Source organism: Castor canadensis, chromosome 10 (genome assembly GCF_047511655.1).
Source record: "Castor canadensis chromosome 10, mCasCan1.hap1v2, whole genome shotgun sequence".
Lineage (NCBI taxonomy): Eukaryota > Metazoa > Chordata > Mammalia > Rodentia > Castoridae > Castor > Castor canadensis.
Genome location: NC_133395.1, coordinates 18416155 through 18430500, shown reverse-complemented (window position 1 = coordinate 18430500; position 14346 = coordinate 18416155). Strand labels below are relative to the sequence as shown.

General features: G+C 32.7%; 1 protein-coding gene and 1 non-coding gene across 4 annotated transcripts in view; both read left to right on the top strand.

Annotated features, from left to right (window-relative positions):
- Positions 1 to 14346, top strand: part of Gpc5 (glypican 5) — a 1368088-nt gene that overhangs the window by 526089 nt on the left and 827653 nt on the right. The gene's annotated exons all lie outside the window — the stretch shown is intronic.
- LOC141413214 (small nucleolar RNA SNORA51) lies at positions 13924 to 14057 on the top strand. The gene has a single exon (XR_012438022.1). It is a non-coding gene; the product is annotated as a small nucleolar RNA SNORA51 (small nucleolar RNA).

The following is a 14346-nucleotide window of genomic DNA, read 5'->3' as shown; positions in this document are numbered from 1 at the left end:
CTGTATCTTGGTATCAGTGTATTCATACCAAACCAATCAGTTTTTTATCCTTCATTAAGAATGAGTCAAATACTCTGTTCTTTATTTGCAGTTACTACTTTCATAAATTCAGTACTGTCATTTTCTTTTTCATAAGCACTGTGTACATGGATGTGGGTGGCCAAATAACAATCTGAGTGAAGTGTTTAAGATTATATTTACAGATTTGTCTTCCACCTGAAAAACATTTATAGTCTCTCTTGGATCACTTCTAGGTGTTTTGGTGGTCCTGATACCATGGTGAATTTGATTAAGCCTTGGTTCAGATGTTATACTTCAGGAATAATGGCTACACTTGCTTGATTAGAAAATGCTACTCTATCCTTTCCTATCTATCTATCTACGTATCCATCTTTTTTCTTGTCATTTTATTAGTATTCTGTTTTGAAATTTGTATAAAGACAACTTAAAAACCTGAGTTTGTGACCTAAATTATTCTATTTTTTTCTGTAACCTTGGATCATGGTTCAACGTAGATCACTAATAAAAGAACATGCTACGCCTAGAACTCTTGGGTGGTAAGGACTTTTGTTCTGTGCTCGGATAGAAATCAAAGACAGGAACGGAAGCACCAGAGGTCAAAGAAGTTTTATCTGCAGAGAAGCAAAAGTAAAGGCTGCACAGAGAGGCACACAGTGAGACCCTGAATCTAGTAGTCCCCCTAGTGGGATGGGACGTTAGGTTTTATAGGTTTTTGTTTCCAGTGGGAGGAATATGTTTTGGTGTGATGAGGTTCCTCTCGGGAAGGAGACAGGAAGTTTCTCTCCCTGGCTAATCACCATCTTTGGCACACACATGTACCTCCTGCAGTTGGCCCTTCAAATGTACCATAGACATGAACAAATTTAATAGAATGCTACCGGGGAACTTGTTGGCCTAAACTGCAGGTGGTGTACTTGGCTATTGAGTAAACTTTAAGAAGATCCAATTATGGATGTACTGCTATGAGCACACCTCTGCAGGCATTCTCTATGTATAACATATGTATTGAATCTATAATTAAGTTATTGTGTTTGTTTCCATTAGGGGGTTGTCTTTTGATTCTAGCTATTTTCGTAGTGTGAAGTTGTATCTAGTTGTGTATTCATTTGCATGTCTCTGATCATTAATGTATGCCTTAGACATTTGCATACCCTCTTTTGTAAAAAAACTGTTTTAATGTTTTTAACTTATTTTTTCATTAAAGAGTTTACAATTATTTTAACATTTGTTATTTCTACTTATCTTTGTAGTATTGACTTCAGGTTTAATTATTTTGTGGAGAGAGAAAATCAGAATTTTTGAGAATTCCTTTATGATGCAGAATATGGGCTATATTGGCAAATATTAAAATGTGTAGTAGGCTAGGGGTGGCTCAGTAGTAGACCATTTGCTTATATATTCTATGTCTTTTCTGTTATTAATAATATTTTGTGTAATAAGACACAGTAAAATGTTGTTGTGATTATGTATTTGTCTATTTGCCATTATATTTTAACAAACATTTCTTTCTTTTTCTTTAACAACATTTAATTATAAGAAATTACTTCATGTGATTGTCTCTGAGTTTGATACAGCAGCTTAACCTCTTATAGTGTATGCCTAGTATATATTTTGTCTTTTCTTACCTCTGAACTTCTTATACTTTTATATGTGAGATTTGTCTATATAATTTAAATGCTATGTTTTTAATACCAATGTGACAATATTTACCACTTAAATGTTTAATACATTTATGTTTAAAGAAATTACTATTTTGTTTAAACTGAAAGTCTGTCGTTTTGCTAAATATTTTCTAGTTGTTGCATCTTTTATTTATTTTTCAGTTCTTTTGAGTTAATCATTTTTATAATTGATTTGTTCTTTATAATAGGCTTTTTAATTGTACATTTTTATTAATATTTTAGTTAAACTTGTTTTCAACATACGTTCTTGGTTGGTCATAGCCTATTTTTAACAATACTTTCACTAATTCCTATCCTCAAACAAGAAATTTCTATTATTTAAATTTACTTCCTTATCTTTCCAGCTTGTTGTGCTATTTTGTCATATATTTTACTTCTACATATGTTATAAACCCTGCAGGGGAAGCACAGCTTGCGATGACTAAAAAAGCACATATCATAACTCCTTCAAAAAAACTTAGCAAAGTTGCATTTGGAAAATTCTTAGAAAATACACCCAAAAAGATGAAAACAGAAATGCACAGTGTCACTTTTCAATGTAGTCATCTGCATATAGAGCTCCTATCCTGGCAAACCTCTCAATCATAAAAATGAAATTTATTACCCTATAGTGAAGACCTTTTAAAATATATTCTCCTAATTTATTCTTAGCATAAACACCTCATATAGTTTCCTACTTTTTAAATATTTAAACATTGTAGTGGAGCTCAACTATCACTATTTCCTTGGTTGAGTTGCATTCATCTACTTTCCTGCCTTTGTTTTGTAGTACTTTCTGTGCCCAGCCTTGTATGTTCATATAGATCAACCATGTGGTTGCTTTAAATCCCAGATTTGTTCTACTCTAACAACCTTTACCTGACTCCAAAGGTTGGCATCTCGCAGTAACTCTATTATACTGTTTTCCCAATCACTATTTTGCATAATAGTTATTTAGGTATGCATATAATCTTCCTCACTAGACATTAGTTCCTTAAATTCAGCTTCTAAATATGGTGCATTTATATATTCTCAATACCATCTATCATAATGCCTTACATGGAGTAAAAACACAGAATAATCAATTGACACATTGACATTGCCTGCATGGTGTATACATTAGTAAAAACATTAGTATTGCTACAGCATTTTTGAGCCAAAGCTAATTTGCAAGAGTCTGCTTTGTCGATGGATTCTAATGTAGACACAAGGTGACTAGAGCTGAATGCTTCGTTAAGCACTGGGGGTTGTGTGCCAGGGGCAATATATCAGGGATTAATTGTCAGTTGGTAAGCAAATTAGATAGCAATCAAGGTTACACAAAAATTACACTGCCTTAAGAATAAATGTTAGCTGGGAAGTCATAAATGAACTGATAATCAGGTGGGAAGAAATTATAACAAATAATGAGTTTCCTTAAACAACTTTTATAACTAACAGAATTTTAATAAGATACTACCACCGCCTCCCAGGTCAATAAAATTCTACTGAAAAATAATGAAACCTGCAAAGGTGATTGTTGCAATTCTTCAGATACCCACAGAGGCTCAGTGGGAGGCCCACACATGTTTCTTACCTGCCTCTTCTACTATTTACAAACATAATTAAAATGAAAATGAATGTGCTGCTTGACTGCTACTGTAACAGCAAGGACTGTGAGATGAATATTGTTTTAGATTGTCTGTCAGAGTGACCTTTATGAATTTGACTGTTGCTAGAAAACTCAGGCAGATTAAACAACATTTTTATTTCTTTGTGAAATATTTAGGTTCTTTTTTGAAATTCCTGGAAAAATGTTGCTTTTTTGATTTGCATTAGTATGCTCTTGTCTGAGATATTACTTAGACTTTAAAAGTTCCTATGATTATTTTATGTATATGACAAATGGAGATGAAAAATGGAGGTGAAATATATTTTCTATCAATTGTTGACTGAAATGTGGGTCCACTTATTGCTTTGTCATTGTGTTATGTGACCAATTACCACCCATTTTCTTGTTTTTATTCATAGATCTAAAAAACAAGTCTACAAAGCTTTCAGGTACATATTTTGAATTCCATTTTTCTGTTAGCATTTGAAAGAGAGATACAAGCCTTCACATTTCAACCCATGAGCAAACATTGTTTTTCTTCTGAATAAACATTATAAAGGCATCATGTTTTTTAACACATATAATGAACATTTAGTTTGTAATATTATGAATGTTCATGCATTTGAGAAAGTCAGAGGTTCAAGGGAACAGAAAGAAAGGACAAAATCAGTCCTGTTTGTTTTCTATTGAAATGTTGGCTTTGTCCAAAGATCACTGAGGTAGGAAGTGAGTAGTGAGTAAACCTCTGCCTGAATTTTGTTTCAAAGACCAAAAGGCCTTCATATACTTACTTGAAACTTGTTGACTAGACCAGATTCTGAATCATCAGGGTAACTCATTTCTCAGATAAAAGATGATCAGAAGCAGAAAATTGGAAATGAACTGCGAGAGGCAGTCTTTTTACTGCAGGCCAGTTGTCTGATAGCTGGATGTTAAGAAAGACACTTCAGAGCTCCTCTTTGTTAGTCCTGGACGATTTCTCATGAACATGCTTAAGATTGTAGTTATCATGGGAAATTCAGGATACATTCAGTATGCCAGACAAATAAAAAATGTGTACCCATAAACAATAGTTTATTTTACAGTCACTTCCATGACAAGCATTATCATGTCTGTTTATAGATAAATTTATTGAAGTTCAGAATATGTTACAAAATAATAAGAAAAACACAGATGAAATCAAAGCTCTTGCTTGTCACTCATTTCTCTACCTTCCACTGCCTCACTTCTTTTACTTGTTTGAGCACAACCTCAATGATCATGTGTTTTCATATCTAAAAATAATTGTCCAGACAGTTTAAGAAAATAGATTTCATTGAGTTCTTTCAGCGTTATCATGTGTAATAAAAGTTAGAATTTCTTAAAGAAACTTTGTATAAGTTAATTTAAATACAGTCTATGTGTTTGTAGACTTCCGGTTTTATATCTTACATGTGATTCCCATCACTATAGACATGAAAGATGAATATAATTGTTTTTGACTTATGCAACAATGTTGAAATCAAAAGAAATTGAATTGATGCTGCCTGTGTAGGGCAATATCAATTTTCATACAAAATAATCTAATACAAGTGAATAGTGATTTTCAATTGTATAGCTGAAAACTTGAGATGTGTTTTTAATGAATGCATAGTTATTGCCTTCATGAAAGCTCTTGCATTAAAGATTACTTACAAATTGAGTGCTTTTGAATATACTTTCTATGGTAGGTACTGAAAATATTAAGGAAAATATAAAAGGCATGTCATGTATTCTAGAGCTTTAAACATAGTACCCTGGATCATTAAGCAAGTGTTATTAACAATTATCATTAATGTATAATAGTATGCCATTATCTCTCTGTAAAAATTATATTATCACCAATATGCAATCATTACTATGAGTACTATGCAATTATTAATGGTATTTCATTAATATAAAATTAGTATTAACATTGTTAAATGAAAAAGTGTTATGACTATAATTTTAATAACACATAAATTGAATTAGGTTGACAGTGGGCACCAAATAAAATTTGAGAACAAGCAGAGAAAAATAAATTTACATTTTTTGCTTTCTTTAACAAAGTTATAACCTTTGTAATTCATATACATAACTGTAATAGTTTAAAAAAAATCTTAATTTTTTTATAGCTGTGTCTCTGTTCTCAAAAGCATGTCAAGATAATGTGAGAGTTTCCATCTGTGGTGTGACTGTATATAGATAATAATATTTTGGTCTTGTGATTTTTGATGATTTTGATTTAAGGAAATAAGCCTATTTTTTCATGGCTAAGTGTACATCAATAATTAGACAAGCTAGGGCTATAAGTTAAACTCCATGTGCTTGGAAAAAATAATCAGCATTCTTAAACTTGAGAAAGTGAGCAAAATGCTAGGAAGGACAATATTGTGACTTTAAAATGTCTGAGATTGGATTTGAAATAACAGCAAGATTTCCAGGCCATGTGACATGTAGGCAATTTAATGGGGCTTTCTAAACCTCAGTTTTCTGACTGATAAAAGGAATGCTAAGGAGATTGATAGTAAAGATGTCTATAAAGAATGCAATGCAGTGTGTGAAACACAGTGAGCACTCAAAAAGTGGCCATAGCATGTCGAAAACAATTAAAATAGGAGCTGGATTTTTCTTTGGTTCCTTTAAGATCTGTATTACAAAGTGTTATTATCCATATAATTAACCTTTCATATATTTAACACAGCTATACTGAGATGTAGAAAACAGTCACTTGATCAATAAACACTTACTGGGTAGATGCTGGGTACAATACATTTGTGCCCAGTGTCTTGCAGAGACAAGGGGAAGGCACATTGCTCCCACATACATAGAGCTGACAGCACAAGGCATTTCTTTTGACCAATCAGCAACTCAAATGTTTTTAGTGTAAATGTTTTTACAAAATGAAATAGTAGAAATATATTAGGCTACTGTGAATGAATGCATGATTTAAAATCTGAATTTCTCACTATAAAAACATACTAATGAATTAATAATATCTCTGAAGTTAAGGAGCTTAATAAGAAATTTCATAGTTTGGTAATGCCAAACCAAACCTAAACTTATCTGAAAGATTGGAATACCCATGCTGTCAGAGATATAATTTGTTTTATTTATAATTTTACATTTCTTAATGTTCAGTAAGTGATAAATGAATGGCATTTAAAATATATTTTGGTTTTCTTCTTATTGTAGTTACCTTAATAATCATAGTAGTTACTTAGTAATAAGTAAGTCCTAAAAATGACATACTTCAATGAGTGGGTATTATATTTGAGGTTTTTATAAAAAATATAATTTTGGTGCATACTAAATGCAAAGTCAGAAGTAAAACAAAGGGATAAAGGAAAAAATTCATATTCATATGTACAAAGAAAGAGGAACAGAGAGAATTTCTTCTTTTAGCATGCACAGTGAATACAAGATGGATGGTTAATCTATCCATATCTTATATATACTCTAAGATATTATTAAACTCCTACAAATATCCTGTGCAATTAGGGAATATATTTTCACTTTCTGGTAAAAACAAATTTAAGCATTGATTTAGAGTCACATGTATGGTTACTGTGTTGATCGTGAACATTGTATATGTTTTATGTCTAAAATAATAATCTATGACTATATTTGTCGTTCTATCACAAAATCTCTGGCTTTCTTTGATAAAGGTGAGAGAATATGGTTGATGAGCTTCATAAACATAGAAATACAATAAAGAAACTTCTTGCAATTACTTTAAATTGGGGTGGAGAAGGTATGGTGCGGGGAGGTGGAGGGGGTGATTTAACTGATGTACAGTGTTAGGCTGTTCACAATTATCACAAAATCTTCCTTGTACAATGAGCATATGGTAATCACAATGGGAAAATTTTTATCAGATTATTATGCAAAAATACTGTTTTAAGAAATCTAACTTTTAAGTATTTTTATTAGAATGTTTATATTTTAGTAAAGCTCAATGAAATTACTCCTATATAAATTTCAATAAGCATGTCACCGTGTGTTCAATGTCACTAAAATTAACTACAGTATCATTGTCAAGACAGAGGACCTGCATGCCATTCTTCTAGGAAGATGTTGCACACAGAGTCACCTGGCCAGTTGAAAGAGTAAAGTTCTCTCTCCATTTGCAGGACAAATGAACAGTTGTGACAGAGAGGAACAGAATTAACTGATATTTATCCAGTTTTAAAGCATGTTTTGTGATGTAGCCTTAGCCTCACAAATGATTTGGGACCATGTTAGTACCTAATTACTTTTACTTTTAGTCTTCTGGAATCTTTGAGTCTTTCATTATCATAATTCAAGTTTCAGAAATAAAATAGTACTTTTAATCATTAGATATACATCTACACTGCTTGAGTCTCTTTAATGGGGACTTCGCATTAGTATACTTCAATTTTTTTTGTCAAAAAATTCGGGTTAATTATTCGTGCTCTTTTTGAGGCAAACATACATTGTCCATTGGCCTTTGCTCTTTGCAGTGGCAACACAATCTTTTATTTGAAGGAAACAGTTTTTGCTGAAGGACACTGAGCTTATGAATTTCTTCTACCTCTGCATTTTCTTTACCTCCATGGCTCAGCCTTTTCTTACCTCAAACATTTAAGTTTTACTTCAGACTATCCTACCGCCATTCTACATCTTAAATGTGTCACGTGTTGGGGTGCCACCATCTTTCAGAATGAAACACACTTCTGTGGGTGCAAATGTGTCCTGAATTATGGTTCTCTTTTGGCTTTCTCCATGTTGACCTGAGAATTCTGATTTCAAAGGGGTCATAGAACACTCAAGATTTTTCATGGACTCAAATGAAAGAGTAAACAATAGAGAATTTCATTCAAAATTATGAAAGTGTTCATAGAAACTTATATTTCCTCAGATAGCTTTTTCTATCATTTTGGTAAGTCCCAGGCTAAACTGGGTGGGGGAGAGAGGAGGGAGAGAGAGAGAGAGAGAGAGAGAGAGACAGAGAGAGAGAAAATGTATTCATTTGCATGCATGCTGATGCTGCTCCAGAATTTATCTCAATATCCACATTGAATTCCTTTCATTAAGGTAAAATGCCCTTTTCCATAGGTGAAGACTAGCTTTTTTCTCTTTTACTTGATTTCAAAGTATCTCAAATGTTTTATAGTAAGTCTTCATCTCACTTGAAAGTGCCATTTGCAGTGTGGGACCTCAACAATCCAGTTGCCTTAGTTCTCAGCTAGGAAATAACAAAATGACTAGAATGTCTGTAGCAATAATATATCAAGTGATAGTTGATATACTATGAAGTTCAGGAGCAGTCAGGAATGAGCAGAGAAACCAAGCCAATTTAATAAAAGGGGACAGAAATGCAATGACATAAATCCCTGAAGCAATTTTATAGTAGGTATGTTTTTAACACAGAAAACAGGGAAATGCCTACAAACTGAGAATGTTATCCTGAATTTCTTAACAGTATGTGTCACTTTGGCTTTATTGTCAAGATACCACCTATGAATTAATCATAGGCTCAAAGGAATAAAATCCAATAATAGGAAAAGACCAGTGTCTCCTAAACAGGAAAGTGAACTTGAATATTCATTTATACCTTAAAGAAAGAAAACCTTATCCAATGAGAAAGCCCTGAAAAAAATTTGTTAAAGCAACCAATACATTTGCTTACCCCTTCCTACTTCTTTTCTCTGCAAATGTGCTTGACACATTACTAATGCATCATCTTAGCTATAAGTAAATAGGTCATTCAGGCCAACTCATCCAAAACTCAGCAATTTTTTTATTGAATGTGTTATATGCTGAAATAAAACAGAGAATGAATCACACAGATGTAATTGACGATTGTCAATCGTTAATGATTCTTAATTACACTCTGAACACAGTCTTTCAATTATATAAATCCACCCAATGTTCCATCATGAAGCTCACACTGTCTCATCTATCTCAATGGATACAGTGAGGGCCTTGTTTGGCACAAATCCTGATGCCTATTCTAGTCTTTCACTGAGATTCCCTGAGGTTACCAAAGCAACAGAACAGGATTCTTAGCATACCACAGCTCACTAGTTCCATTTTTAATTACATAAAAGTCATCTGTTTAACAATCTGTTCTAGAAGTTTGTCTGGAATCAACCTGGATTTCTGTTTTAGATACTGTCTTCCATATATTAAAAAAGAGAAGTTTCATGTCTTCTAGAATTTCTTTCTTTGCATTAGAACTTCTGTTTTATGCACTTATTCATTTACTTGTTTGCTTTCATGTTTAGTTGATAAATGTCTTCCTTTAAATGCAATGTAATTTCATTGCATTTTGAACTTTCTTTCTTTGCTTTTTTACCCATCATCTGACTGTATTTGAGTGTATTTATTCTAAATGAAAAAATCATTCAAAAGAAAGTAATTTAAGTTTTGGGTTATACTGCTGGGCTTGAAACATGTCTCCAACTCTCCCAATCACAGGACACTCACAAATTGAGAAAAGTCCATATGCTTCCATTCTCTAGTCCATAAAATGGGAAAAATAACAATACTTTACTCAGAGAATTGTGAGTTTTATAAAGAACTCAAAATGACTCTTGTAATTGTGGCCCTCCAGAAGCTGAGATAGAGGAATCATGAGTTCAAGGCCAGCCTGGGCTATATTTGGAGACCCTGTCAAAAACAAACAAAACAACCAAGGAAATAAACTCTTCTACCTTTAAACATTTCTAAATATTTTGAAATTTTTTAAATCAAGAACATCATATATTGAGTTTATGCTATTTATCATAAGCAATTTAAATACACTGTTTATTGGTATTATCATTTTTGAAAAATGTTAGCTCATTTGAAATTGTAAATTGGTCAATAGTTTCATTCAGGTCTGGTCCACTGACACTTATTTCACTTTCATCATACAAAAAAATTCTCAAGATAAGTACTGATCTCTGATCCCAAGAGATATTGAACTGTGTGGTAAAAAACATGGGCTCTGAGTGAGACTGACCAGCTTTACCATGTTCTGGGGGTACTGTCTTGAACAAAGTGTTAACTTCTTTTTTATTGTATCTATAAGCATTTGGGACACTTGTGCCACCTGAGTTGTGGTACTTGAAGTTCTTTTAATCCCAAATATTCCATTAGGTTTATAGATTCAGGCACAGAGGACAAGGACTGTACTGTCTTTTAGATCTTTGACTTTTGCAGATGAGAAAGGGTAGCCTCACATCCTTAGGCTTTTATATCTTCGTGGATTGTCTGACCAATGTTTTCTGATATTCTTGGGCTGTTCCCCTGCCCTGCAGTAATAGTACTACGTAAGACCTCTCTACCAGGATTCCAACAGGATTCATGCTTATAATCATCTTCCCTCTGACCAAGGCACTGAGACTGCAACCTATAAACATGACCTATTCTTTATTTTTTAGATTCTTTTAAATTTCTTAAAGTCACTCCATCTCCTCTCCACTGTGCACCATAGACTCACCTGTTATTGTAATTCTTTATAAATGGTAAACACATTATTGTAAATGAAATAGAACTTAATGCCTCTGAAAAGGTCTTACAATGAAAAAAAATCTGAATATGAGAGCAGCTTCTTTTTCTCTATGAAGTTTAATTTCCTAAAATGTGCTGTTGGCAGCAGGGATGAGTCAGTACGTTTTCTGATTCTTTGACATTTGTCTTTTTGTTTTCTTTGGAGTTTCAGTTTAGCCTCTTGTTTCTTTCTTTTGTTTTACTACCAATATTGGAGGGACATCTTCCCCCTCCAGAAAACTCCTGTCTCCAGTCCTGCACATTTGATAGACATCTTCTTTATGATTTCCCAGTGGCTAGTGCTATGGTCCACATATTTTATGATGTCAGTATTTCTCCCATTTTTCTTTTGAAGCAACCCAATTTGATGTTGTCAGCAACCTCACCAATGAAACCCTGTAGCATTCTCTTAGGTTCACGGAATATTCCTGCTTTGTGTGGTTGTATGCTCTGAGATATTTGTTTTGTCACTTATATGGAAATTGGAATGTGCACGGGTTTTTTTTGTTTTCTAGTTTGCAGTTAGCATGGAAGTAAGAGTTTTATTTTTGTCTCTCCTTATTGTTTTTTCTGGGTTTAGATTGTGAGGAGTATGGTATGGATTTAAGTGGCCATCACTGCCCTACAAGAAGTAAAAACAGGAAAACTGAGAAGTCTTTTACTGTAAGAATATTTTCACAGCATGTGAAGTTCTGGATTGATGGTTGCTTTCTTTCAGCACTTTAAAGATATTTCATTATCTTCTAACATTCATTATTTCTGTTGAAAAATCACATATACACTAATTCCTGCTCTTGGGAGGGTGAGCTGTATATTTTTCTCTTTGACTTTAGATTTCAATCTTATTATAGGAAGCTAAAATGAGATTTCTAACCCACATGAGTTTGTGGAATTTTTAAAATCTCTGACTTGATGCCTGAATAGTTCTGAAAATTCTAAGGCTTTATATCTCCAAGATTTTGTTCTATGATTCCATCATGTTTTCTCCCAGAGTTCTCAGTACATTGGACTTTCTCAGTCTTCCCTGTGTGACTTCCCTCTATTTTTCCCATTCTTTCCATTCTTTATAATGGATGTTCCTTCAGACTTATTTACCAGTTCAGTAATTCTTATTTAGTTGCATTTAATCTATCAAAACAATTCATTAATTTCTTTATTCTTGTTCAGGTATTTTTCCATGCTGGAATTAGTTTTCCTGTCAACATTTGATGTCTTTTTTATGGTTTTCTATTCTTTTCAAAATTTGCAATTTTTTAATATCTTAAACACCACAGTTATATTAATTTGTATGTCCAATAAGTATGTTATTTAAGTCTGCCTCTATTGTGCATTCTTTCTGCTCATTTTATTCTGGTTCACTTTTTTCTAATGACTGAAAAAAATATTTGCAAGTTATTTAATTGAGTTTTTTGAAATGGTTTGAGCCTTATGCGTGCTATTTTTTTTTCATCCTCTGGGTATGGTTTTTATGTTCCCTCATGGAAGGCATTAATGGAAATGAGCAGTTCAGGTTCTTAATCTTCTACCATGGAATAAGGTGATGAAAGAGTTTCCCCAATATTTGCAAGGACTGTGTAGCTCCATGTGATCATAAGCTAGCCATTACACTAGTTTCTCTTCCTTATTATTGACCATTTACTTCTACTGTCATCCTTCATTCCCAACAGGCTGCCAACAGCACTGCTCAGCATCTTAGTTGCACAGCCACATTTTGGGAACTCACAAAAGATCACCAGGAGAAAAATAGCCTAAAAATAGCTCACCTATTTCAATTTCATACTTTTTCATGACATTGGTTTAATATTATTTGCTGTATGTTTAGCACACTGATGATTTACAAGAAGTTTTGACAAATAATTATTCTAGTTTTTCTGTTTTTTTTCCTCAACAGGGTATTTGGTTTCAATTAGCTACTTGACCACTATAGAAGTACACATCTCAGAAATAAAGTTTTAAAAGTAAATATATGGCATAAGTAAAACATGAACAAGAACAGATTTAAATTAATTTTGGTAATGTGTGTGATTGTCTTACTCTTGGCTCCATAATTTTTACCAAATTGATCAAATAGCTCATTTTTTATAGATTTATATTTGTATACAGGATATTTTTTCTTATTTGATTTGATAGTTTATAAAAACAATAGTGAAATATACTGGTAATGTCTAATCTCATACTTGGAAATGAAAGCTTACTAATTTTTGCTTGTCCTGGTATGAGAAAAATTAAAACTAGTCATCCAAGCATCACAGAGCTAAGAACATGACCAAGTTGTACATTCAAAGAGGCCCGAAGACAACAAACAGAATTTCATCTTCCTGAGCCTTTTCTACTATGGCTAGTAAGAACTTAAAAAAAGACATACTTTTAGCTCAATGTGCTCTGCAAATTCTACTTTGGGACATGAAAGGTCCTTTCTTGTTAAACTAAATTTTGTGGTCTGTATGACTCCTATGGTTTGTAGTTACAATTTAGCTATGGCATCAGCTTTCTTCACTGATCAAAGAGAAATTGAATCTCATTTCATGAAGAATCCCATCTTCCTCAAATGCATCAAAATAACATTCGTGTGTGTTTGTGGTGTGTGAGTAATGATATGAAACATCTTCCAGTAAGCTTAACATATGAAGTTACCATATAATTCCATGGCAACTAGTATCTCAAAACCTCCAAACACATTTGAATTTGGAATTTGAGAAGGTAAAAAATATCTCTTCAAAAGATTAATTTGAAAAATTAACTTAATATGACCAAAAGTATACTATTATGTTCAACCACAAGGAGGAAGAAATGTCATGTTTTATTTAGATATTTTCCTTAAAAAATACTTATACTTGATTTTATTGTCTTTTGCTAAATTTTTGTACATATTTCATTCCATTTCCCTTAAGACTCAAAGATATTATTTTCTTGGATATCTAAGATATGTTTCCATTTCAAATACATTGGATGTAGATTCAAACTTTCAACAAGAAGAAAAATGAATAGTCAGACAATATAATCAAAAATAATGCAATCCTTTTTTTATCCAGGCTTGTTCATAGCTTAACAATCTCACCATGTTGGCCAGAATCCACTTCTGACATCTAAATTATATTTTACATTTATGTATAGATGAAATGATGTGATCATAACACAAAAAATGTGGGTGGAGGCCTTCTGGTGCTTACCACAGGCTGTGTTCTTACCCTGACTGTATTGATAAAGGGGAGGAAGAGTAAACCTACCCCATATACACTTCAGTCTAGGCTTTGTGCTTGGTTTCTATTGTGAATAGGAACACATGAGATGCTCTAAATCTATTGTAGCAACATTGAACAAATTAATGTTTTCTAAATCCCGTTTTCTGTATTTGCAAATCAAAATGAAAATTCAGGGCATTATTTTGAAAGTTAAATGATAAGGTTCATCAATTTATAAAAGGAACTAAAAGTTTCTGTATTTAAATGCAGATTATTTTTACTGAACCAAAATCTGGCCAACCGTCTTTATGAAATGGCTCAATGCTCAAGAATTTATATTCCTAAAGATAAAATCAGGCCTAGCATTTTAAAGAATATAATCCATGAGTAAAAA